At 33.4% G+C, this 5,487-nt stretch overlaps 1 long non-coding RNA gene across 2 annotated transcripts; it reads right to left on the bottom strand.

The window, feature by feature from the left end:
* Nucleotides 1–517: 517 nt before the first annotated feature.
* Nucleotides 518–5,145, bottom strand: LOC103488690 (uncharacterized). Of its 2 annotated transcripts, XR_007819374.1 has the most exons (3): nucleotides 3,768–5,092; nucleotides 2,607–3,699; nucleotides 518–836 (listed from the first exon to the last, which is right to left on the bottom strand). It is a non-coding gene; the product is annotated as an uncharacterized LOC103488690 (long non-coding RNA). The 2 variants fall into 2 exon arrangements; XR_007819373.1 differs by having other exon boundaries at nucleotides 2,607–5,145.
* Nucleotides 5,146–5,487: the final 342 nt, after the last annotated feature.

Below are 5,487 nucleotides of genomic sequence, written 5' to 3'. Positions count from 1 at the left end.
AAAGATGTGTTTAGAACATACTATCAAGTGTTTAATTTAAAAAATAAATCATTTTGAAAAAAAATAGATAATCACTAAAAATAGATTTTTTAATGTATTGTAAACTAATTTTTATCAAAAAAAAAGTTTAAATAAAAATGAATCTTTTAAAAAACATTTTTAAATTAATCCAAAAAAAACCCTAAACACATAAAGAGCACATCTTTCAATCTAGACTTGCATTATAATAAATTCAAGCGTTGTTTGAATTAATTTGGTGAATGATAAGAAATGTGTACCGAAAGAAAACATGAAGCTAAACAAACTTAACTCAACGGTAAGTAACATCATCTCCTATCCACGAGGGAGGCTCCAATCCTCCAACTCAACTTGTACTAAAAAATAAAAACATAAAAAAAAATAATGATAAACATTAACAAAGAAGCACAAAAGAATGATATAGTGATTATGAAAGGCTTAAAATACTCGTCATTAGTAATAATCTCTTAACTTATTTTTAATTATGCACAATCCATGGTTATGGTATAAAAAATAGCTTTTAAAAGTGTAAAATTAAAGATTATATAATCATCAAACATGAATTTAGTTCTTTGTTTTTAGTGTTAAAATTATAAAAAATATTCTCAAAGAAACTCGGCCACAATTAAGCATCAAGGGTTCGAGCAGAGATAAGAGCAATAGACCAAGCAAGGCCTCCAAAGGGTAGAGAACGTAGAATGGACATTAACACATACAGGCCTGTTATCAAATGGGCACTATACAATTCAAACGTTCCTTTTCGGCAGATGACAGACATTATGAAGCTTTACCATCACCAGGAAGCACTAAGCAAACAACTGCATTTACGGTTAGTATAACATGTAAATACATTTAAAGCAAACACTAATTCAAAACTAAAATTGATCACTTCAAGGAGAAAATAAAATCAAAATTCACGTCCATCCTTAAGGTGGAAAAATGATGACAGTTTTGCATGATGCCCTCAGATCTCTTAGCTTAGATCCTCGTTGTCACAATGTCTACATTAGATTCACATACTAGCCTCTACTCATCTCTAACCACAATAAAAGAAAAGATTGGAAATGGAAAGGGGTTAAATATGTGTGTATATATATATATATGTATGTATGTGTGTTTCCAGAGAGAGAGAGAGAGAGAGAGAGATGGTTGTGGTTGAGGGCAAAAGCTAGTATTAGAAATCAATGCAGTTGCTCCACAGCATAAGTTTTTCCATCATCGGGCAGGGCTAATTTTTTATGCTAGAGGAAACTTGTGGATAAACTGTCCATATATAATCAAAACATAAACTACAAATAATGTTATCATGAACATTCCAAGTATTCTTTTTAGCACGTAAACTTTAAAATAATATAATGAAACTCTCTTTTATCATTTTCAATATAAATCATCGTCATCATTCTAATTTAACATCTATACATAGAATAAAAAGTACCAATATCCGTGAATATCACGACCAACTTATGTATACCTCAACTAATCTCACAAATAAAACGAACCATTTTAAAATACAACATTACAAAGGCCTTCAGAATACTTTTCAAAACAGTGTCTTACTTGATATACACAATTCACAAATACACTATTGTAAGATCTGACGAGGACAACAGTTGCAATTTCATGAAAAATTCACCATTTTCAAGATGCCCTCAGATCTCATTAACATTATTTATCATTGCCAGGTAGACAGTTGATTTTCATTACTAGCCTCTACACATCATTAACCACTCGTAAAAAAAAAGAAAAGAAAAAAGAAAGCAAATGGATGGATCATCAGATAGCTATATGAATAGAGAGAGAGACAGAGACAGAGACAGAGAGAGACAGAGACAGAGAGATCATGTGTGAGTTGGTTAATGGCAAAGGCTTGTAATAAAGATCATTAGTAACCGCTCCAATCAGAGTATCCCATCATCGGGCAGATGCAATTTTCAGGGCAAAGCAAGTATTTTCAAGCAATCAGTAATTTTCTTGAAATACAAATAAAAAGTGTCAACTAAACAAGTGATTCAACCATGAAATTTTAAAAACTAAGCATTAATAGACAATTATATAATAATAATACCAATAACTAAAGTGCTTCCGGTGAAAGTCAAAAAGACAAAAAGGCACTAGTGCATCAATTCTACAAATACACAGCCCAATAACGAGTCAAACGGGTGCAATTATATGCTTCCTAGGATGCATTTTCATAAGAATTGCAGTGAGAAACTGCCCCAAATCCAAGAAAACATGCAACACACAAACGAAAAAACAATAAAACCTAGAACAAAAAAGTATAGAAGCAAAGCCCTCAGATCTCATAGCTTTCATAGAATCATACACGGTATAAAGCAAATGGAATTTGTTCATAAAAAACCTTTACAAACAGTGATGTGTGTGAGATTAGATGTATAGATTGAACGAAAGAGAAGGTAAGGGTGGAGGTGGAGATAAGAAAAGGCTATGACGAAAAAGCCATCTGCTACCGTTCATTTCATAGTGATTTTCCATCATTGGGCAAAATCGAAATTACTGACATCAACCAAGACAGCAAAAGCCTAAGGATTCACAGCTGGAAGAGGAAGAATCGGGACAAAGAAGCATACCGAGGATTTTATAGAGAGATCTGAAGTCCAGGATTTGGAATGGATTTCCCCATGTGTTGAAATCTATTGAGAAGCGAAGCACCGCAGCTACCAAATAAAGAGGAAATTCATAGTTACAAGTCACACTTGAGTCTCACTCGATGCTTCCAAGCTTAAAATAGTGATGCAACCAAGGTAATGTGTAAACAAACAATTAGATGAATAGGTCATTTCTTCAAGATTCTAATTTGACAAGTGTTCAGAGATTTGAATATTTATCTAATTAGATTAAATTTGAAAGTTTGTATCAAAATGAGATAGTCTAACAAATTAAACTATTTCACAAGTTTCTTGAACTTGAAAATATAATGTTCCAAGATTTTTCATTATCTCACAGCCATCCTTAAAAACAACTCATTAAAAAAGAAAAGGAAAAAAAAGGAGGAATTATCTGCTTCCTTGCTGCATTTTCATAACAACTGCACTGAGAAACTGCCCTAAATCCAAGAAACAAGTCCTGAACAAACCAAAGAACAAAACCTAGCACAAAACAGTATAGAAGCAAAGCCCTCAGATCTCATAGCTTTGATAGAATCATACACGGTACAAAGCAAATGGTGTTCATTCATCAAAAGCCTTTACAGATAGTGATGTGTGTGCGATTAGATGTATGAATTGAATGAAAGAGGAGATGATGGTAGAGGTGGAGATAAGAAAAGGCTAATGACGAACAAAGCCACCTGCAACCGTTCAATTTATATAGATTTTCCATCATTGGGCGAAACTAAAGTTGCTAAAATCAATCAAGACAAGAAAAACCTAAGAATTTATAGCTAAAAGAGGAAGAAGACAGCAAAGGAAGAAGAATCAGGGCACAAAAGCATATGAAGGATTTTATAGAGAGCTTTAAAGTCCAGGATCTAGTACCATTTCTCTATGCCTGTGAGATTTTGTCAAATGCCAAAAGAGAGTATTATATAATGTATGCACACTAGAATGGATTAAAATTTAAAAGTTTGTATCAAAATGAAAGTCTAAAAAAATAAACCATTCCTCAAATTCCTTGAACTTCAAGACACAATGTTCCAAGATTTTTCATCATCTAGCAGCCATCCTGATAAACAACTCAAATTAATAAATTGTGGAAAGAGAGAAAAGGTCAGTGAAAACAACTCGTTGCACCTTAAGAAGAAAAGGATATGTACAAAATGCCATCAGCCGAAATTGGTTTTCATCACTACCTCTACACAGCAGCAACCACTAGTATAATTTACCAAAAGAAAAACCAAACGATAATGAGAAAGACTCATTCTTTTATGTTGAAGAGAGAGAGAGAGAGAGAGAGAGAGAGAGAGAGAGAGAGAGTAGTAGTTGAGTGCAAAGGCTTGTGATAAGAGTCAACTTAACATCTTTAGAATGTGTTTTTCCATCTTCGGGCAGTGGGCAGGCTCAATTTTCTATCAAGCTGGGTTTACCAACAATCGAGATACTAAAGCAAGCAATACATCCAGGTCACAGTTGTTACAAATGAGAATCAATTAAAAAGTATATTATTCATAAGAAGATAATCCTATTTACAAGTAAAAAAAATTTAAAACTTCAGAAACAAATTAATCCACAGAATTTAGGGCAACTAGCAATAATCTAACAATAAAACTTCTAATTCAACATCAAGCAATTCATCCAAAAAACACCATCTTGAAATTAGAAACAGATTCAAACAACATAAGAAAAACAATTTTAAAAAAATGAAGGATAAGCTATCAACATGTATATGTCTTCATAACTTATAACGAAAAATCAAACAAACACTACTTCAGATGCATATATCCCTAGAAAGCAAAAGACTATAATCATATACATTAACAAATGACTAGAAACACAAACAAGTTTAGAAGTATCAGATATAGCTTCCTAAGCAGCATTCCTCTCATAATAGTGAGGAAGCACTCAAAACCCAGAACAAATATCATTCGCAAAATCCCAAACTGATTCATCAGAGCCTAATCAACAGCATAAGACGTATAAATACAAGCAAATCTCAATCAATAAAAACAAAACATGAACGTTCAACACAAGGACAAATAAAATTTCCCATTTTGGGGGAACCACTGCAAAAGAATAACAACCATCCAAATAACCAGACTGTTTAGTACTAAGAAACTAGGGCATTCGATGGACCAAAAAAGAACTTAAGGCACACCCATCAAGGTTTTAGGAGAAATAGTTAGAGAAAAGGTCATAGATCCAATGCTTGAACTCACAAACGAAATGAATGAAATGGAGTTCGTCAAAATGCAACTAAAAATGAGGGTCGGAGGAAGTTAAGGTCGGTTAATCGATGAACAAAGATGGTTGATCTTCATTCAAAATGAAGCCACAGGATTGGAGATGGAGTTTCACCAAAGGCGGAGAGGACGAGGACTTGCACGCCTTTCAAGGGATCAAAGATCAAAATGCTGCTGAAGGTGGAGGCTAGGTTGAATCACCTTTTAGAATTTATAGAAGAACTCGAACAGACCATAGAGAAAAAAGTACAATTTCAAGGGGTGCGCCCGGATCATGGACCAAACCAAGGACTGAACCAAACTCCTCGATTTACACTGTATATGAACCATAAAAACCAAGGGTCCTCCGTTCCAATTTTTAAATCGAACCAATCTGATCCAGTTCGGGTCGATTCGGTTCGGTTTAAACCAATTTTTATTTTATATCTTATATTTTTATTAAAGTTCCTCATCCTGAAAAAACGAAAAAAAAAAAGAAAAAATTCATCTACCCTTGTGCCTACTGCCTTATGCCACAACAATCACCCTCCCAAAATTTGAAGGGAGTGATCAAAGAATTGATCGAATAAAGATGAAGACATTTGTTTATTTATATTTACTAATAAAATCATGTA

Source organism: Cucumis melo, chromosome 3 (genome assembly GCF_025177605.1).
Source record: "Cucumis melo cultivar AY chromosome 3, USDA_Cmelo_AY_1.0, whole genome shotgun sequence".
In the NCBI taxonomy this organism is placed as follows: Eukaryota; Viridiplantae; Streptophyta; class Magnoliopsida; order Cucurbitales; family Cucurbitaceae; genus Cucumis; species Cucumis melo.
Note: the sequence above shows the minus strand (reverse complement) of the source record. Positions and strands in the feature narration are given on the sequence as shown.